The sequence below is a fragment of the Tursiops truncatus genome, chromosome 17, assembly GCF_011762595.2.
Source record: "Tursiops truncatus isolate mTurTru1 chromosome 17, mTurTru1.mat.Y, whole genome shotgun sequence".
Taxonomy (NCBI): Eukaryota; Metazoa; Chordata; class Mammalia; order Artiodactyla; family Delphinidae; genus Tursiops; species Tursiops truncatus.
Genome location: NC_047050.1, coordinates 47,169,213 through 47,191,615, shown reverse-complemented (window position 1 = coordinate 47,191,615; position 22,403 = coordinate 47,169,213). Strand labels below are relative to the sequence as shown.

General features: G+C 44.4%; 1 long non-coding RNA gene across 1 annotated transcript in view; it reads right to left on the bottom strand.

Annotated features, from left to right (window-relative positions):
• The window catches only part of LOC109551039 (uncharacterized), a 96,425-nt gene that overhangs the window by 11,417 nt on the left and 62,605 nt on the right, over nucleotides 1-22,403 (bottom strand). The window contains exons 12-13 of the long non-coding RNA XR_012327303.1: nucleotides 14,180-14,282; nucleotides 89-6,118 (exon numbers count right to left, since the gene is read on the bottom strand). This is a non-coding gene — a long non-coding RNA (uncharacterized lncRNA). The remainder of the gene's footprint in view (nucleotides 1-88; nucleotides 6,119-14,179; nucleotides 14,283-22,403) is intronic.

Genomic DNA, 22,403 nt, shown 5'->3' with positions numbered 1-22,403 from the left:
ATGGGGAATATGAGATGAGAGCTAGAAGGAAGCTCAAGAAATGATAATCCTGTGTGTAATATCAATAAAAACGTACCTGGAAACTTACCAACGAATAAAATTGAAGGCCAGTATAAAGGAGACACAGGGGAATGTCTTTGCTTTTCCATCTCAAGACTGCACCTCATTGGTGGTGGGATCCACACAGGCAGATGTGCCCGTTGAGTCTAGTGTGGCTGGATTGTCAGGATTCCTTCTGGCTGCACAAAATGACAGAGCCAACATCTAGTGGCTTATCCAAATCACACAACCACAAGTCAGGAGGTCAACAGTGTAGGGCTGGTACGTCAGCTCCATTAAGCTGTTATGAAGGTGGACATTTACTCAGCCACCATTGACATATGACCTTTGTCCTCACCTCTGTCACTTTATGCCACAAATGGCATCATGTCTGGGTTCAATATAAAAATAAGGAGAATCAAGGCAGTTTCTTGTCTCTTTTACCAAGAGGCCAAAGGCTTTTATAGGAGCCCCTAGAATACTTCTTGTCTTCTTCAGAATCCACAGCACATTCCTCTTAATACTCTTACTCAGGGCATCTCATTGTTTACAAATCCAAGCATCTGTCTTTTATTGAGCGACTACTATGAGCCAGGCATTCTGATAACCACTTCACATGCCTGATCTCATGTCTTCCCCTTTTCTTCCTTCAACAATTATTTATTAAATGCCTACTATGCAAAAATAGTAAAACTTAGCCTAAGTGCCAGCCAACACAGTCAGTTGTGACCCAGAACTTCTACGTTTCTGAAGACTTTCACTCGTAAGAGCTAAGCCATGAATGAACTACAGGGCCTTCCCAAAAGTTTTCTATCTTGAGATAAGCTACAAAAGAAGGGGGAAAAGAAGCTAGGAACATTCTGTTAGGGAGGAGGTGTTGTTTTTCAAATTTTATTTTAATCAAAGACAAACTTTTCTGTTTTCAAAAACTGACCCAAAATGTATTTAATCAGAATTGCTGACAATCATATAATAATTGTACCTACATGTATCACCTTCTCACTTTATTCTGAGAGCCAGCTAATTGGAAAGCTCAGCTACCTTGCATATGTTTTACGTTTGCAAAGAAAAAATAGAAAGACTCCAACATTGTTCATGTGGTTTTCCTCTGACGTACGTGTCAGGAAGTGAACAAAGCAGCCAAGGATTCTGCCCCTAAGAAGTCTATATTTGGTTGGGTACTCAAGGTCTGGTTACATTTATGTACATTTGTTTTTTTGCGGTACGCGGGCCTCTCACTGTTGTGGCCTCTCCCGCTGCGGAGCACAGGCTCCGGACGCGCAGGCTCAGCGGCCATGGCTCACGGGCACAGCCGCTCCGCGGCATGTGGGATCTTCCCGGACCGGGGCACGAACCCGTGTCCCCTGCATCGGCAGGCGGACTCTCAACCACTGTGCCACCAGGGAAGCCCTATGTACATTTTTATATAGAAAATATACTGTTATTATTTTATATTCACACCTCATATAGGTTACTAGTACTATTTATTAAAACACCCTAAATAACAATGTTAATTGACTGTGCTAGTCAATTTCCAAAGTACTTTCAAATGCATCCTGGCATTCATGTGTACTTCAACCACCGAGGGAAGTATCATTACTCTAATTTTACAAATGAAGAAACTGAGGCTCAGAGAAGATTAGGGTTGTCTTAGGATCAGGCAGCCAGTAATCAGGGGAGTGGAGATTTCTCCCTGGATCTCCCAGCTCCATGTCCAGACTTCTTTCTGTCTTCTCTCTTCCAAGGACACAAGCTGGAAGCTCCAGGTCGTCCCAATTTTACAAGTCCTATCACCTTGTCCCCATAGATACGCTCCTACTTGACTCATCAGGTAACCCAATTTTCAGTTCAGAAAAGGTGGTCGAAGTCTTGATCGCACACCCAGCAACGCCGACGACAGAGTCCTCAGGCTGTGTTCCCTCACAACAAGGAGAAGTGGCAGCGAGCTTTCCGAATCAAGCCACTCTTGTCAGAACTGGAAGAGGAAAAGGAAAAGGCAGCAATATTCCGGAGGCCATTTGCTCAGCTGGTTGTTTATATTCCACTGACAGAGCTTTTTAAAGCTCTACTTGATGAACCTGGGTCACGTATCTAAAGGAACAAAATATCCTCTTCTTCCTCTCTGCCTCACCGTTTCTTCCTACTGGCCTCATTTCATCAGTGTTGTCCTCTTCAGCAGGGTTTCTCAACATCAGTACAATGGCCAGATCATTCTTTGTTCTTGGGGACTGTTCTGTGCACTGGAGGATGTCTCATAGCATTCTTGACCTCTATCTACTAGATTCCAGTAGTTCCCTTCCAGCTGTGATATTCAAAAATGCTTTCGATGGAACCGAATGTCCACTGGAGGGCAAAATCGCTCCCAGTTGGGAATACTGGTCTATGTATTATACAACTAGGAGAGAAGATAGGAAAGCACAAATATACTGGCTTATCTTGGTAAAGACAAAGGGCCGAGTGGCTCTCCCCCATCCACCTTGTCATGATAAGGCAATAATGTAAGGACTAAGATTTGAGCACTCTTCTAATGCTTTACTTACAATCTCTCATTTTTACCACATTCCTGCCAAGAGTGTATTTCCAGCCCTATATTCAAAAGTGAGAAGCGGAAAAAAAAAAAGGTGTGTACAGAGTTTAAATAACTTTCCCTAAACTAGCTGAAAGGTGGCAGATCCATTTCAAATTCGGGTTCTCTACCTCTAAATCCCATGCCCCTTGAAATATTCCATCTGACTCTAACCAGTTGGTTCATTTCTGCAGCTTACCATCTCATTGCTCCTAAAAGCTGAGCGTCTTACCCAAAGCCACGATGCTAAGAAGGTCAGTGCTGGGATGCAAATGCTCTTTGCACGATCCAACCCAAGAGAAGCTATAAAACTTGGGCCCTGAGCTTTCCACATCCCTTGCCTGTGGACAGCCCACCTGGGCATGTAATGAGAAAAGCAGCCACAAAGAAGAGTGTTCTGTAGAGGTGAGAGCTCCGACTCCGAGGTCAGACAGGCCTGGAGCTAAATGCCATCTCTGCTGCTTTCCAAGTGCATGAGCTTGAGCAAGTTCTCTCCCTCTCTTTGTCTTAGTTCCCTCACCTGTGGTTGAGTTGATTACATGAGGCAGTTCAAATAAAGAACTTCACAAGATGCCTGGTGTATAGGAAGAGTTCAAAAAGTGTTAGCTCTCATGACTAAATTTAGTTAATACTCCCTTTCTACTGAGTCAGGTTTATCATCAATGCTCCATAAAGCTGCTCAAAAATCCTTTCCTCTATCCATGGGCTGCTCCTATTCACACTCGCCACCATGGAAGTTCAGTATTTTCAACCACTCTCTTCAAATCTCTGACTCCATGCATACGGTCCCTTTCATTTAAGCCAGGTTGTGCCTTTCGTTTCACAACGCAGCTGAAGGCCACGTGAAGTATTTTCTCCTCCATCCCTTCCACTCTAAACATATTTGCAACCCCTTAGCAATAGATATCAATATCTATATATTTCCATGTTCCTCCTCTGATTCTTTCTTAGAGGCAAAATGACTCTCCTCTTCAAAACCAAACATGCTCTCTTCCAGCTTCTAGAACTTCCATCAGCGAGCCCCTTCCTCTATTTCTTGTCTCCTTAATCTCATCCTCTCCACTAGGCTTCTCCCTTTCATCAGCAAATGCAGGAGCTAGGAGATTGGCCTTCAGACCAAATTTGCCTAGCAATCGTAATTTTTTACCTGTATTGTATGTTTTGGGGCGATGTTTTGTGAGGATATTCAGACTCTGAGGGAGAGATAAATCACCCCCCCCCACCCCGAGGCCACTCTCCATATAAATAAACCCCAGTCTTCTTGAAAGAGAAATGTGCTTTTTTTTGCGGTACGCGGACCTCTCACTGTTGTGGCCTCTCCCGTTGCGGAGCACAGGCTCCGGACGCGCAGGCCCAGCGGCCATGGCTCACGGGCCCAGCCGCTCCGCGGCATGTGGGATCTTCCCGGACCGGGGCACGAACCCGTGTCCCCTGCCTCGGCAGGCGGACTCTTAACCACTGCGCCACCAGGGAAGCCCGAGAAATGTGCATGTACTGTCCTAGCTTCCCCCCTCTCCTAGGCACCGCTCAATCTACTGCATTCTGTTTGCCGTTTCTCACAGTAGAGAACATTTGGCGTAAATGTCCGGGTCACAGCTACCCCCTCAGTGATCCTGTTTGACCTGCCCTGCTTTTTTGGGGGGAAATTTCTCCCCATCCTGACCCTTCCTCACTGCAACATGGGAACTGCCATCTTCTAACAGGAGCACATCAACTTAGTCCCAGTGATGATTATATGGTGATCCTACGGCCAATGAACAAGTCCCTGACCGCAGTGACTGGTCCAATGGGCGGTGAGTCACATGACCCACATAAGACCAACCAAAAGGCTTCCCTAAATTTTCCCTAAATTTTAGCTTCCCTAAAGCTGCAAGGGAAATGTTTTTTTCGTCTTTCGTGGTAAAACTATCTGAGTGGGAAGCTGAATTTGCCTGTAGCTTAGTCCTCAAAGAGAAGTTTGCTGAGAGAATAAAACTGGCACACAGAGGGAAGCTGAGCTGAGAGACCAAAAGATGGCTCCGTCAGAGCTCCCGTGCAACCGGTCTTAGGCCAGCTGCATCCCTGCCCTACCCATGTTTTGGTTACATAAGCCAGTAACCCTCCCCAAACTTTTTACATCCATTGTCCACTGAAAAAAAAAAAGCACAACCTAAAAGTTGAGAATTATGCTTTATTCCACGGACTTGCTGAGGACTTAAGCCTGAGAGGCGGCCGCTCAGATAGCTCTGAGGGACTATTCGGAAGAGGTAGGGGAGAAGCCAGGATATACAGGAGTTTTTGCAACAAAGACCATCAAAAAATGACTGCTAATTAAAGAAAACCAGACATCTCAAGTTAATAAATTTAGCACTTTTCTATGTGTGGGAAGATGCAGGTTCTGGGCTGATTGAAATTATTCCTTTGATAGGCACCTTAACTATCTAGGGCTAGCATTCTGCTATTCTCCATTCTGAATCCCCTCAGGGTGCACCGGTAGGGGGGCTGCAGTGGCTGGTGGCTGATGTCTGCAACATCCTTTGTTTACTGCTGTGGGAAGCGACTTTCTTTCTCCACATCTTAAGCAGCTTTGGGTGGGTTTCTGCCACTTCTAAAGAGGAGAGCCTTGCTTCTCTTCCGGTTACTACTCTCTCCCTCTTCCTCTCCTTGCCCTTGTACTTCCTGACATGGAAATCAACACTTATCCCCTTTAATCTCTCACCTTCCATTCAGTACCAAACCGATTAACAATATGACCCCTGTCGCTACGACTCTATTCAAGTGGGACTAGCAAAAAAGATTGAAGACCTAATTTAGAAACGCAATGGGCTGTTTTAGGATTTTATCCAATTCGATCTCAGCACGGAGTTAACACCATGTACCAACACATGTCTCCTAACCTACCTTTCCAACATGTCTGGATCTGATTGGTGGTTGGTCACTGCATCTCAAGCTTCTTCACGGGAAGTCCCACTCTGCCAACTGTTTAAGGTCTGGTGCATCCCGGAAGTCCACCATTAGCCCTCTCCGCACTTGAGATATTCTCCCTGGAACATCTCATCTAAGCTCAACTTCTCTAAGACTTCTGTTTATAACCTCAGGCTTGATCTCTCCTCTAAGCACCAGATTGGCACAGTGAACATTTCTACCTGGATGCTCCACAGGCAGCCAAAAATAATCTCATCATCCAGTTCATGACGCTGTAGCTCACCCCATTCACCTAATAACTATTTATTGACCATCTACTGAGTGCTAGACATTATTCTAGGTACCGTGGATATTTCCATGAACAACGTTCTTACTCCACTGAACCCTGTATTCTGACTACATACTTCATTCCCTTCTACTTTCTCTCCTTCCAATCTAATTGCTCTTCATTCTGTACATTTTTCTTTCAGAAACCTATTCTAGATTCTGCCCCTCCTCCCATCACTACTGCCACTCTCATTCTCACCTTTTTTTTTTTAAACAGCCTCCTGTTTGCCTTTGAGCATCTTCATCCTGCAGTTTATTCTCCACTCTGATGCCAGAATTTTCCTCATAAAAAGAAAAATTGTTTATTTTCACTCCTTTGCTTCAAAATCCCTGCTGGCTCACTAGCACTGGACGATAAAGTTCAAATTCCCTAATTAGGCACATATATTTCTACACAATCTGGTCAGAACCTAACTCTTCAAACTCATTACTGCTCCCCGTCCTATACCCACCCCGCCCCATCCCAGCCTCACCCAAGAGCCACCAAGCCTCTCCTGCTTCTCTAAACAGCACATACACATCTTGGCCCCTTTGCAAATACTGGGCCCCTCATTTGGAAATGCTCTCTTCTCCCCTTTCACCCCTTCCCTTCTTTCCACCTATTGATCTTTTTTTTGTTTGTTTGTTTTTACATCTTTATTGGAGTATAATTGCTTTACAATGGTGTGTTAGTTTCTGCTTTATAACAAAGTGAATCAGTTATACATATACATATGTTCCCATATCTCTTCCCTCTTGCATCTCCCTCCCTCCCACCCTCCATATCCCACCCCTCCAGGCGGTCACAAAGCACCGAGCTGATCTCCCTGTGCTATGCAGCTGCTTCCCACTAGCTATCTATTTTACGTTTGGTAGTCCATGCCACTCTCTCACTTTATCACAGCTTACCCTTCCCCCTCCCCATATCCTCAAGTCCATTCTCTAGTAGGTCTGTGTCTTTATTCCCGTCTTACCCCTAGGTTCTTCATGACATTTTTTTCTTAAATTCCATATATATGTGTTAGCATACAGCATTTGTCTTTCTCTTTCTGACTTACTTCACTCTGTATGACAGACTCTAGGTCTATCCACCTCATTAAAAATAGCTCAATTTCATTTCTTTTTATGTCTGAGTAATATTCCATTGTATATATGTGCCACATCTTTATCCATTCATCCGATGATGGACACGTAGGTTGTTTCCATCTCTGGGCTATTGTAAATAGAGCTGCAATGAACATTTTGGTACATGACTCTTTGAATTATGGTTTTCTCAGGGTATATGCCCAGCAGTGGGATTGCTGGGTCATATGGTAGTTCTATTTGTAGTTTTTTAAGGAACCTCCATACTGTTCTCCACAGTGGCTGTACCAGTTCATATTCCCACCAGCAGTGTTCCCTTCTCTCCACACCCTCTCCAGCATTTATTGTTTCTAGATTTTTTGATGATGGCCATTCTGACTGGTGTGAGATGATATCTCATTGTAGTTTTGATTTGCGTTTCTCTAATGATTAGTGATGTTGAGCATTCCTTCATGTGTTTGTTGGCAGTCTGTGTGTCTTCTTTGGAGAAATGTCTATTTAGGTCTTCTGCCCATTTTTGTTATAGCATTTATTCCCAATGCTATAAAATGCCATCCCTCTGATCCAGCCCACCAACCCACTGCTATTTACCCCATCCTTCGGTTCTCAAAGCAGTTTGGTGATAACATGGTGCTTAGATCATCTTAAGGTGTATTCACTTGCAAGTGTGTCTCTTCCACAAAACAATAAGCTCCCTAGGAAGGGGGACTGTGCCCCATTCCTTGTTGCATTTCCTACAACCTATATAGAACCTACATATAGCTCAGTGTATATGTCATTGTAAGGAGGGGGCCTAGCTGCTGTTTGGCTACCATTCACTCAGTTTTGTTTCAGTTACAGTTTTAGGTAGCAGAAACTGCTGTTACCAATTTCAGCATAAAGAGATTTATATCAGGTATTCGGGGGCTTCCGCAATCACTGGAAGGGCTAGGGGAGCAAACTCTAGACTAAACTTCCAGGAACAACTCCCAGCCCCCAGAATCGCCATAATAAGGAAAGTGGACACTGTTGCTGCCGAAAGCCACTCCTTCGCACCTTGTCTCCGTCACAGTCTGTGTCAGCAAAACGGACGCTTTACCTCCTGCAATCTCTCTCTCTCTCCTTAACTCTGATCCATATTCAAGTCTTGTTTGGGTGCATGTAGTTGATGGAACTGAAATCAAATCCAGAACTTTAGCTGCAAGAGAGTCTGAGAAATTTCCTTTTCAGCTTTCCGGCCTCTGAAATGAGGGGGTACCGCATAGGGCGTTTGGAGTGGATGTTGAATAGCCAATCCCTAGTGTCCACGAGTATCTCCTATGTGGTAGGCACTTTGCCAACTGGGTAAGGCAGGTACTATACCTCCACTTTACCGGTGAGGAGACAGAGGCTCAGAGACAGTAAGAACTTGTCCCGATGACATCGTGCATAGGGGCGGGCTCTAATTCAAAATCAAATTCAAATCTAATTCAAAATCAAATCTGCCTCATTCAAGATTGCGTTCTTTCTACCACTCTAGTTATTTACAAGTGCCTTAGTTAGTAGCATCTCACATAGGTCTAAAGTAAATTAAACAATAAAACAACAGAAGTTTAACAAAGTGTATCCCTTGTTGTTGCCATCTTGTTACCATTACCCTAGATCTCCGGGAAGATGTGTTTGTGGTAGAAATCTTTGTCTTTTTACTAACGTCTAACGACTGGGTTGGTTAAGTGTAAGGTTGCATGGAGCCTGGTAAGAAATACCATTTTTCACTAAAAGTTCCTGGATTCCAAATATAGACTGAGTGCCAGTGACTCCTGAAAGCAGCTAACCTTATTTCTTTTTTTTTTTTTTTTTTTTTTTCGGTATGCGGGCCTCTCACTGCCGTGGCCTCTCCCACTGCAGAGCACAGGCTCCGGACGCGCAGGCCCAGCAGCCATGGCTCACGGGCCCAGCTGCTCCACGGCATGCAGGATTCTCCCAGACCGGGGCACGACCCCGCGTCCCCTGCATCGGCAGGTGGACTCCCAACCACTGCGCCACCAGGGAAGCCCCAGCTAACCTTATTTCTTGTCACCTTGTTCATGTTCTAAAGCACAGCACACTCTCATTCTGACTCAAGTCACTGCAAAATTACCCAAATCAGCACCAGTATCACATGAGGATGTATCTTCTGCCTCCACACTAAATGTCTTTTCTGTGGCTTCCTGAGTCATTTATTGATCACTTTAAGAATGAGGAACATCAGTTGAGTTGACTGATCTCAAACAAGTTAAGCAAGAGAAAATTCTCAGAAATATTTCACGAGCTGAGCTCAAATAGGGCTACTTAGCTAGAGAAAAGCTAAGAAAAAGCAGCAACAGACAGGTCACCCCCATAGTGCTGTCACATCACTACTCATGGCAAGATCTGGGAGAGTCAGTGGAACCCAAAGAGAGAGCTCTAAAGGGTGCATGACCAAAGGGTGAAACTGGGTCCTTGGTCACAAACAGAAAGCCAGGCTCTCAAGTATGTAGGGGAGCATGGCAGTGTGTGTGTGGGAAGAAAAGCACTGGATTGAGGCAAGAAACCAGGTACCCAATACTGTTTGCAAAGGCCAAGGTAGACCCAGGTAAGGAATCAGTGTTGATATGTAGTGTAAGGGCCAGAGATTCATTTAGGTGGTTCCCTGGAGCAGCCAGCAGTAGGAAATACCAATAGAAGGATAGAAATCTATCTTCGAGGTTCAAAGCCAGAGAGTCCAAGTTCTGTCAATAGTTGAAGGGACATGGGAAAAGCTATAAACTGGAGACACCAAAATAAGGGAATCAGAGGTTAAGTAGAGACTGTAATGCAACCAAGAGGGAAAGTAAGGACTGAATTAAAGCCTGGGGTGATTGAGAAATCATTCCATTTCCAGATTACCAGAGGCTCATTTATATTGATTATGGCATACCTAAGTGATTGTCCTGTCTTTGCATTTTTCCCCTCCGAAATCCTAATTCGGAAAAATGTCACACTCTGATAACATCCTCCTCTCCTTCCAGTGACCTGCACAACCAGCTTCACTATACCCATTCTGAGACCTCACCAGGATCTTCAATAGCTCTCCCATCTTTATTAATTCTATGTCTTTCAATCACCCCCTTGTCCACATCCTCAATATCCTTGCTCATTTGTTCTTTCCTCATCCACTCTCCTGTCTAACTTTCATCTGTGGCTGAGTCCACCTCACTGCCTCTTTCATACCTCTCAGAGGATCCAGAGAGGGAAACGACACAAGTGGAAAGACTGGTATCAACAAATATGCATAGTCAACAAACTTAAATGGGTGCCCAGAAAAAAATCTGGTAAAGAAAATCTGAGACGGGGCCAGGCATGTGTGTTTAAAAGCTCTACGGATGAGTCTGATGTGACAAGAAGACCTCTTGTCGTAGAGAAGTTGCTCTCTCCCTGTCTGTCTCTCCCTCTTTCTTTTTCTCTACTTCTCTCTCTAAAAAAATTATAAAACTCTGAGCTCCTAATTGTTTTAATAATCTTTATCTGAAGATAAGCACATGAGGAGGACAACTCGTGAAAAAGAGAATGGCAGTCCCCCAAGCAGCAGCAGCATCAAGAAGCCCTGGGTGGGGGTGTGGTCCTTGGACAACCAGGACCCTGGGGCCTGGGGAAGGGATCACCAACAAGAAGGAATACCAGCTCAAAGTGCACTACCAGAAGGAAGATCTACAGGAACCCAAGTGACCCAATCAGCAGGGCCATACTGTAACCAAGTAGGACCCTATGGGGCCTTCTCGGGTTAGAGCCCTCCCCCATACCCTCTGCTCTAGCTCCTCTCTGAAGTACTCAGATAATAGTATCTCACACATACTTCCTGAGTTTTTCCCAGCACCAGGGGACTTCCCTGGTGGTCCAGTGGTTAAGAATCCATCCTGCAATGCAGGGGACACCAGTTCGATCCCTGGTCGGGGACTTGAGATCCTACATGCCGCAGGGCAACTAAAGCCCGCATGCTGCAACTACTGAGCCCGCACACCACAACTAGAGAGCCCTCTCGCCGCAACTGATGAGCCCATGCGCTCTAGAGCTCGCGTGCCACAAGTAGAAAGAAGCCTGCGCACTGCAACAAAGAGCCCGTGTGCCACAACGAAAGATCCCGCGTGCCTGAACTAAATAAATAAATATTTAAAAAATAAATAAATAAAAAACACTGCCAGGGTCTGGTGGGGGGGGCGGGCGGCAAGAACCACCTGATCTCCTTGCTTGGGCCTGCAATAAACTTTTCTCTGCTCCAAACTTCGACATTTTGGTTTCTATGGCCTCGTTGTGCACTGGGCACACGAACTTGCGTTAGGAAACAATTTGATCGTTGTGTCCTCTGGGTAAACCACTCAGGCATGACCAGCCCAGATTAGAAACTACAGGGTGAGGACGGAAGAAAATATTGCTAGAAAGTAGATAAGATTAGTGCATATTGGGATTTAACAAGCCTTAATGACACCTACCCTAGATGGCGTTCTCTGAGGAAAGCAGCCTAGGCAGAACCTCTTCAGAACAGAGTGGAGCAGAGAGAGTCAGAGCCTGGCTCATTACATCTGTCCCCAAAGCCGTTCCATTATATTCTGAAGAGGAAGATATGGTAAAAAGAACTGAGCACAGCTAAGGATAGACACAAAATGCCTATCCTAACCCGAGCTGGATTAAGCCAATGGTCAGATAAATTCCAAGGATTTGGACTGAGGGAAGGGCCTTCCAGGATGACTTTGAGACCAACAGGCTCAAACTTTGAAGAGAAGGTGGAAGAAACATTTGGCAAAGTCTGAGAGGAAAGCAGAGAGCTCTCCACCTCCCACTGAGGGGTCTTGGACCCCCATGGTCCGTCCCTGTTTCTAGCACTATTTTTAGGGATTTAGATGAAACCTGAGCCTTTCTCAATAAGTCAACCAGACCCTTCTCCAGCAGCACCAATCATGATGTCAGCTTTTGAGATTGTGTGTTCATAGTCTAATATGTTCGAATTTTTCTGTAGCAGATCCAACCTACTTTGGGGAGATTAGTTCTAACGATTTAGATCTGTTGACAACAAAAGTCAAAAGACATTTTACAAAGCGATAAAGAGGCATGGACATATATACACTACCAAACGTAAGGTAGATAGCTAGTGGGAAGCAGCCGCATAGCACAGGGAGATCAGCTCGGTGCTTTGTGACCGCCTGGAGGGGTGGGATAGGGAGGGTGGGAGGGAGGGAGACGCAAGCGGGAAGAGATATGGGAACATATGTATATGTATAACTGATTCACTTTGTTATAAAGCAGAAACTAACACACCATTGTAAAGCAATTATACCCCAATAAAGATAAAAAAAAAAAAAAAAGACATTTTGCTTCTAATCCATGATCAAAAACCAAACTCTAGCACCATCTACTATACCATGGCTACCATTTTTTGAGCCCACCTTTGTGCCAGGCTCTTTACCTACATTATCTTATTTCATCCTCACAACAACTTTATGAAGTAAGCACAAGTATTGTTTTCATTTTTCAGATGAGGAAATTAAGTAACTTGCAAAATGTCATAGTAGCTATTAAGTGTCAGAGCAGAGATCAGAGGCCAAGTCTGACTGCCCCGGTGTCTTCTGTCTTAATTACCACGGCACATTGCTTCTGATCAACTTGAAAATAGTAACAACCACACTGGAAGAAATACAGCAGCAGCAGCCCCAACTAGGCAGCAAACTCCCTTTCTGGAAAGGGAAAAGAAATCATGGCAGCCCTAAATCCAATTAAGCCATAGTTCTAAAAGAAGTCATATGTATTTTATCTCTTATATCTGCCTCTTGAGTTTTGGTTTTACAAAAGCCTGTGCTCTACACTCAGAAGTGTTTACCTTCAATCTGTCTCAGAAATTGATGTACAGGACAACGTGGTGAGAATAATAACAGCTCAGTTTGGGGACGTTAGCCACGTGGCGGGCGCTGTGCTTCAGTTAACACGTATTTGCCTCCTATATTCTTCCAACAACCTTATGAGGTTGGTAGCTAGAATCCCTGCCTTATAGATGGATATGCAGAGAAAATAGAAATACATAGAGGTTAGGAATTGCCTCACTTCATATAGCTAGTGAGGAAAAGAATAAAGATGCAAACCTGGGCAATTTGATTCCAAAGCCTATGAACTTATGCATCCTTAAGCATCTTCTGGGACCAATACAAACTGGATATGAAATGACACTTTTTTTGTGTTTTCAGCAGAGGTTCCAAATAGTCTCACAATCTGTGCAGGTCCCACTGGGATACTCCTGCCACCTTAGCCCACCCTCCAGATTCAGGCTGTGTAAAAGACACTAAGAAATTCACTGAGCCTTTGCAGAGGCAGTCAGTGAGGACGACTTTGGGTCAGGTTTCTTCCCTTCCCTCTGGGTCACCCATCCAGGGCAGAAGACATGGAGGTGATCCTGCACTTTGCCACATTAAGCCAGATAATGTGGGCCTTCATAAGAACCACTTAGAGAGTGAAACGTGTATTCTTCGGAGTTTAAAGGCTGCAGGGACCAGCCCCTCAGTTATGTCTGAGAAGTCTAAATAGAGTCTGGGCTACCCAAAGGGACCTCCGGAAGCCTAGTCCAGAGTGGGGGACCCCCAAGAAACGGCTGCAGGGACCGTTGGGATAAAGAATTAATGCTGGACATTCACTGTCCACAAAAGGGATCAAGTTGTAAGACTTTCCCTGAGCCTTTCCTGTCCTCTCTGACCTCTATAACCAAACCTGCAGAAACCCAAAACGGTAGATGTTCGTAACTGAGGAACAAGAATGAGAAGCTGACTATCCATACCCGACCCAGCACTGGTTTCCCAGCCGGAGGCAGAACGAAGATGGGAGAAAAGAGGAGTTTCAACTTAACAAGACCCCAGGCAATCAGGATGAGGGACAGTACTCTTTAGCACCCCAGACTGGAATAATGATGTTTAGATTGAAGTTCTGCTCGCTCACATGCTGGTCCAGTGATCTTGGCAAGAAACGTGCTGTTAATTTTCAGTTTCCTTGAACCATGAAAAGTGAGAATGTGGGCTTCTTGTGAGGATTAAATGAGATACTGCCGGCAATCTCTTCCATTGCCTGCTACACGGTAGGCAATCACTACATGATTAGCACTATTATTATCACTGCTTGTGATGTCACATTTTATTCTCCCAAGAAGTCTGTCAAAAGCCCAAGCAGTTTTCTGCAGAATAGCTCATATTGCAAAAGCAGCATAAATTGGTGTGGACTCTGGAGAAATAGCCCTGGGCTCATGGTAGCTTTTCCACTTATGGATTATGTGATCTCAAGCACAGTATTTACTTTCAGGGACTTCGTGTCTTCATCTGGAATTTTTTCTGTCTTATTCACTATTTTTTCTTGTTGCTGGGTTTTTTGTTGTTGTTGTTCTCCAGAGCCTGGGACACTGTAAGGCAGAGAGAATAAATACTTATTGAATGAATTAATTCTTCCATAAAATCGTAGTAACAGTACCTATCTCATGCTCTGATTTGGAGGATTAGAGGAGATAATGCACACGGCAATATAATACACTGGCATATTAATTTTTGTTTGTTTGTTTTTGTTTTTTGCGGTACGCGGGCCTCTCACCGTTGTGGCCTCTCCAGTTGCGGAGCACAGGCTCAGCGGCCATGGCTCACGGGCCCAGCCCCTCCACGGCATGTGGGATCTTCCCAGACCGGGGCACGAACCTGCGTCCCCTGCATTGGCAGGCGGACTCTCGACCACTGTGCCACCAGGGAAGCCCTGGCATATTAATTTTTGTATTATTCTTGCTTCTCTAGGAAATGCCAGAAAATGAAGAACTGATTTATTTTTCTTTTTTCCCCTCTTCCCTCCTCCTCCCATGTCCTGGCAGAATAGGCCTGTGTCTTAGACTTCTTGGCCACAGAGGGAAAGAACTTTTTCTTTGATGGCATGAGCTGCCCTGAAGACAACCTCCCCACAAGAGAGTATGGGAGGAGCGGATGCTTGGAGGGCAGTTATGGACGAGAGACGGGGGAGCAGGTGCTTTGATGAGGAAGCGAGTGTCCCACCCCAGGTACTGAGAAGACTGGGGCCGGGAGGAGAGCCAGAAAGCTGCTCCTAACGATGGCAGAGGCCCTGTCAGAGGTCCCCAGTGGATGAGTGGGGACTTGACATCAAGCCCCTCAAGGCTGGGAGGCAGGAGCAATGGTCCAGGCCCTAACCTGACGCAGAGAGGAGACACAAAAGAAATGTCTTAGGAACAGTGGACCAAACACCAGAAACCCTTTTTTAAGGCTCCTGGCTTGGGCAGATCCTGAGGCTACGGCGCTTCCCCTGCCCCGCCCCACAAGGGAGCCGAAGCCTATTCCTCTCCAGCAAAAACGGAAATTCAATTTCTCACCAACCCTGGCTGGTCTGAGCCAATCCATGTATAACCTGATTTAATAAGAAAAGAAATAGGATGGTTGTGCACATGAATGTTGTGGAGATAAATTCATTTAAGTCCCATATACACACAGCTTCTGATCTAATGTTTGGCACTTGGTAGAAGCTTAACAGATGTTAGTTTCCTCTTCTTACTGACCAGCAAATGCTGTAATGGTCAAATTTGTTGACTTGGAGATGATGGTTGAAGGCTCCAGCTCAAAATAGGAACCTCATGTTCTTTATTTTGCAACAAGTTCTTGACCTTGAGGTCAAGTTCTTTGACCTCATTATCTCTACTCTCTGCCTCTCCACTCCTGTGGGGAGCCGAATGCTCCCCCAAACTTGCCAGCCACTGTCTTCTTGCTCATTAAAGGCATTATGCAAATACCCATCTCTGCACTTTCCCTGCATCCGTCTTCCGAACATTCGCCCTTCTTTCCATTCCTCTAAATCCTGTCCATCCCCCAAGAATCACCTCCATCTTTATTCCTTTACAGACTTCCCAGTGCCTACCAAATGCAGTGCTTGCACATACTAGGGGCCCCCTTTCTGCAGACATGCTTCTTGTTCAAATATTTATTCATTCATTTAACAAGTATTTTTTAAAGTGCCTACTACAGTCTAAGCTCCGTGAAAGCCAAAATTGTTTGCCTAATTTGTTCACTGCTATGTGTACAATGCCTATTATAGTGGTTTATATTTCATAGATATCAATAAGTATTTGTTGAATGAATAAATGCTGGGGATACAGTGGTGAACAAAAGAAATAAGGCTCTTGCTATTAATTATGGTTGTCTTATTAGTGATAACTATAGCAAGGTTTTCTTCTCAAAGAAGACTCAAAAATGATCATATCCACCAAGGTTCTGTTCTAGATGCTCTTCTTTTTCTATACCCACTCCAGTGGCAATGCCATCCACTTCTGCAGCTTCACCCATCATCTCTGCACAAGTACATTTGCCTGATTAAGGATCGATTTTTCTTCTTCCAGGGAACAGATAAAGATAACTTCTTTTCTGTCTATGTAAGTGGATCTAAACTAGCGACACACATCCTCAGGCTAAGGGTACAACCCAACCTTCACATCATCTCTCAAGGTATAGAGGAGAATAAAGAGGAATCCCCATAGACAGACAGGTAAGGATTGCACTTGCTCACCACTCCAGGTGAATGCACCTCATACTGGCAGAGGAAAAAGAGTTTCACGTGAGATTTGGGGTGGGCAGGAGAGGGAGGATGTCTTGGAATCCACAGCTGCGGATCTGAGCCACAGGAGGAAAGCCACCTCTGTTAAGAGTCCCAGGAGTGTAACAGTAGCCCAGCCAGGTATTTCATGCGTATTAACTTAGCAAATACAACCATCTGATGTTATGGTTCCCAACTTACAGATAAAGAAACCAAGGCAGAAGGAGGCTCAGTAACACCCCCAATGTTTACAGAGTCTGTAAATAACTGGGTAGGACCCCACTGAAGCCAAAAGAAAAACTTTTAACCACTCTATGGTATTGTCCTTGTAAATACGAAGTGATATTTGCCTGGAAGGGCAAAGACTCCAGCATGGGAGTATCACAGACATACCTTAACCTAGAGAATCGTTAGAAACAAACATATATTTCTAATCCTGACCTCCTTCCTGAGTTCCAGACCATGTTTATAACTGGGTCCTAAAGCATTTCACCAGATGGTCTCTCCAGCATGTCAAACTCAAGATGTCTAAAGATGAAATTATTACCTTGTCTTCCATACCAGTTTCTCTTCCTGAATTCTCTAGTCCTGTCAGTATTACCCTTACTTTTTCATTCATATTGTCTGGAAGTATTAATATCTGCCTTTACTCTTCCCATTCCTGTTTGTTTTACCCTCAATTAACTGGCATGTCCTATAGATTGACTTCTGTAATATCTTTAAAACATGACCCCTTAATTTAACTACTACAGCTTCAACCCTCATTTCCATCCTTCACTGCATAATAGCTATGAGCCTCCCAACTGTTTATCCTGAATCACTTTCTGTCACATTTATCCAGAAAACCTTTATTATAGTAGTCTTCCCGGAGCACAATTCTAATCACATTTCTACCATATTAAAAATATCAAATCTTCCATGACGCACTTAACCCCCTGTAACTGTATACAAAAGCACTCCCGTGTTCAGAAACTCCCACCAGCCCCCCTCTCTTTCCATTTAAGTCTCAGTGTCCGGTCTGTTGCAGTCTTCTAGTGCTTTCCTACATGTCTCATGCTATGCTCTGCTATGTCAATTCAATGCTTTCCTCTGAGACTTTCCTCTGAAACTGTTCTGGCCTTTGCTTCTATCCAAAATGTCCTTGTCTGGTCACCCCCAGGTTTCTGCTAACTGCCACTCCTCAGAACCCCTATATCACTTAGTTTGCATCCCTTTTATGACACATACCACATACTACTTTGCATACTTCGTTTTGCGATACATTTACTATTCCATTACCAAGTTGGAAGTTTCTTTGGTAAATGGCCGGCCTGTCCTGTTTCCCCAGTGTGACGGTTAATTATATAGTTCAACTTGGTTAGACTCTAGATGCCCTGTTGTTTGGTCAAATACTAGTCTAGATATTACTGTGAAGATGTTTTGTAGATATACTAATGTTTACAATTAGCTGATTTTATGTAAAGTAGATTATCCTCCCTAATGTGAGTAGGCCTCATCCAACCATTTAAAGGCCTTAAGAGCAAAAACTGAGGATTCCCAAGGAAGAAGGAATTCTGCCTAAAAGATTGTAACATAGAAGTCCTGCCTGAGTTTCTAGCTTGTTGGCCTGCCCTACAGATCTTGGACTCAAAATTACAACATCAACTTTCACCTAAATTTCCAGACTTCCTGCCAGTCCTGCAGATTTGGGGCTTGGCAGCCCCCATAATCCCATGAACCAATTCCATAAGATAAATTCTCCCTCTTTTTCTGTCTCTCTCCCTTCCTATTGGTATAATTTCCTACAGATAGACCAGATAGATAAGATAGATAGATAGATAGATAGATAGATAGATAGAAGATAGAGAGATAGATAGATAGATGATAGATAGATAGGTAGATAGAAGATAGATACATAGATAGATAGATGATAGGTAGATAGATAGATAGATAGATGATAGATAGATAGATAGATAGAAGATAGATAGATACATAGATAGATAGATGATAGGTAGATAGATAAATAGATAGAGTTTGTGTGAAGAGCCCTGACTGATTTGCCCATTTGGGGGCACAAGAAAGATTAGGTCACATTTAATTTTGTTTTGAAACCAACCACCTCAGATCCCTATTTCCATTTATCTCAATAATGCATGCTTTCCTCAATAGATAGTCTCCTCCCAACCCCCCAGCTACAAGATAAGTCAGGAACTCCAATAAGCTGGAAAATCATGCCTATATTTTGAAAAGCCCCATGCTGTGCAACATGGAGTCTCTGCCCAAAAAATTGTCCTCTACCAGGCACTCTGGCAGCCCCGAGCAGCCCCGTCCACCCCTGGTCGTGCTCAGGCCACAGGAACTTGCTGCCGTGACGGTACTTCCTCAGGTGAGGGCACGTCTGGAGGAGCATCTCTCCTCCAGGCTCACACACAGCAGTGCTCACAGAACTCTGTGATTGGCCTGGCCTTCCAAAGCCATAATCTGTTGTTGACTAGCTCTTTACGTTTACACACACACACACACACACACACACACACACACACGCTCCTTGGCCAAGAGGTGTTCTAGCATCAGCCATGCCCTGATGCCCTGTGTCTTTTTCTAATGATGCGCTGCCTTGGCCACCACTCTAGACTGCTTTCCTCCTTAAAGTGAGTTTCCTCTTGAGATCTTTATTTATAAACAGCTGTCCTCAATCATGGTCACTTCAACCCATCAGACACAGAACATTAAACTTCAACGCCAAGGGATTTGTTCCCTTCCTCCAAGAACCCTCCTTGGTCCCAATCCACATTGCACCTACATCTTTTTTTTTTTTTTTTTGGCCCCCACTGCACAGCTCGTGGGATCTTATTTCCCTCAGCAGGGATCGAACCCGGGCCCTCGGCAGTGAAAGCACGGAGTCTTTACCACTGGACCGCCAGGGAATTCTCTGCCCAACATCTTAATAACTACGTGGCACCACCAAAGTTGGTCTTTTCCAAAACAAAGAAGGCATGCTGCAGAGTAAATTAGTATTTCCACCTCCAGCTGCCACTAACTTATTAATGACATTTTTTTCATTTGATGATTCATTTGAGTGCCATTCACCATGCATCTCCTTAGGTTACTTCTCAGGAAATAGACCTCGAAGGAATCAATGAATCGATAAATCTCTTTTCCTTTGATCTCCTGTCTTTTCCTCTCACTCATGGCCTCCGGAATTTCCCCGACACCTAAGTACAGTATTTTGTGGTATTTATATTTAATAAAAGTACGTTGCAATCTCCCATTTGGCCTGTAGAGGTTGGGTATGTGGTTCAGGCCTTTTAAAAACCAGGCTGGGGAATCTGTACTTAATTTGGGAAGCAATGGGGAGGCATTGAACGTGAGCACTTAATTTCAAAGTAATAAAAAACTAATTCTCTGCTTTATCAAGACGACAAATTCAGCAAACTATATACCTGAGTTTTTAGAGCAAGAGATAGCTCTGTTAATTTTTTTCCTTTATTAGATGTTACTGGAAAGCATGTTATGCCTGCAAGGCAGGATCAGGGTTTCCATAAACTCCTGAAAAAAAAAAAAAAAGCATTTCCAGATGGGAGAATTTTCAAATACTCCTCATTTTTGTAAATCACATTTCAAAAGGGAGAGCATTTGCATATTCAAGGTGAAATTCCATGGAACTATGCCTCATGCCAGTTTTATGGAGTAATTATTTCTACATTTTTGAACTGGCACTGACCTTCAGAATATGTCAACTCAAACTGCACACTAGACATAGGCATTAATTAGCCAAGCTAATTATCCGAACTTGTTCAGGCTAATCAAGGGATGAAGCAGCTTCAATCTGTTGGATTTTTCTTGAACAACTAACAGTGAAACATGAACTTGTTATGACTAGTAAATTGTACAAACACAATTTGCAACTGAGAAAGAGATTCCACGTTCCCTGAATACGGGTCCTTTCTCCAACTCTGCCTCCAAAGGTACTTCGAAGAAAGGTCTTTCTTCCTTCCTTCCAGCAGAAAATCAATACTGCACGCTGGAGGAGAAGATGGAGAGTTAAAACGTCCTCTTCACCTGAGTGAGTAAACACCACCTCCGTGCTAAGGGAGGGCACAGCAGGGAACTGCAGGCTGTGAGACAGACTGCAAATAAAACCCTTCCGGGAGCAGAGAGTGGCCAGGCCAACGCTTAGCCCTGAAGCTGGTACCGCAGAGCCCTTGGCCTCATATAATTTCATTTCTCTGCGACTGCAGATCAGTTTGTGCCTGCAGAACTGCATAACGTGTCACTGACGCAGCTGTTATCCAGCAGACCTATTCTTCGCACACCGATTTGCCCGCCTGCCTAATCAATCCACAGGAAGGGAGGGAGAGGCAAAGTTGTCACCATCACACTGTGTTCTGGGCCTCTCCTTCATCTCAAACCACCCGCCCCTCCCACAGTTAGAGAAAATCGTAGGCCTCGAAGCTTCCGTGAATAGGAGCTTTGCGTGGGTCCTGTGTTCCCCAGCTTTCACCACTTTCTGGGGAAGATAAATGTTTTTCACATCCTTTGTGTCTTAACCTGGTTCCGTCTCCTTCAATCCGGGTCTAAAACAAAGCTTCCTCTCCTCTTGGCTTCTCCCTTGCTGCTCTTCCGTTTTTCCTGAATTGCTCTGGTATTTCTGGATTCTTCCCATGTTGAGTCAGATCTGAGTATGGGTGGCAGAAAGCTTCTAATGTCATCATGTCATCACGAAATACGAAAGGTGGGCAGGCTCTGACAGCTTTAAGCAGCCCACAGCCTCAGGCTAGTATTTTTCCGCTGCAATGATGATAAAAGATAAGACATTGTTCAAATGTTCGTATGCTGGGAACCATCTAAAAGCAGGGCTTTCAAAACAAAAAACAGCACTAGTTCCCAGGGACAAAAGTCACATCTTCCTTTGTTCTGCCACAAAGCTCTTTGGCACCCGGTAGAAGGGAGGGCACTTCAGAGGAGCTGTGAGAAGCACAAAAGGGAGCTGGGGGCTTCCCTGGTGGCGCAGTGGTTGAGAGTCCGCCTGCCGATGCAGGGGATGCGGGTTCGTGCCCCGGTCCGGGAAGATCCCACATGCCACGGAGCGGCTGGGCCCGTGAGCCATGGCCGCTGAGCCTGCGCGTCCGGAGCCCGTTGCTCCGCAACGGGAGAGGCCACAACAGTGAGAGGCCCGCGTACCGCAAAAAAAAAAATAAAAAATAAAATAAGTCAAATTATAAATAAGTCAAATCAAAGTCCTTGGGGGTTTCATCATTTAAAGACTTTGTATTGTAGATCTGCTTATAAAACCCATAACATTTCTGGTAATGTGGTTTTTCTCATGCGTTTTTTTCAGGTGGGAACATATTTTCTCATCTTAAAACGAGCATGGGAGTATATTTCTTCCAACAGAAAATTCTGAAATTTTTCCTAGCTTCCTGTCTGTCAGGTGCAGTGCTCCATAACGTTAGATTTTGAATAATCTACAGTCCAAGGTCTGGAATAATCCCAGACAGAACTTCTGCATCCTGAAATGTAGCAACTCCGCTCTAGATTGGAGCACACTTTCACTCAGCTGTCTTTGCAAGACCGTTGCCCTTTGCCCAGAAATGCAACTGCAGTCTCTCAAGGCACAGATATAAATATAAATGGGGGAAATGTCTGAGGTACCTGATACCCTTCCATCCTAATCACTGGGCAACCTCTCTCTCTCTCTCTCTCTCTCTCTCTCTCTCTCTCTCTCACTCTCGCTCTCGTAGATTTTTAAGTCACTTTAATAGTGAACTTTCTAACAATCAAGGCTTCCTAAAATGAAATAAGCTTACTTTTGAGATGACAATGTTCTTCTCAGAGAAGATATTCTGGTAAAATCTGGATGACCACTCAACAGGTATATAGCCAAATTATAACAGTTTTGAGATTAACCAACCAGTAAGATGATTCTTTTAAGTGTGTGTGTGTGTGTGTGTGTGTGTGTGTATTT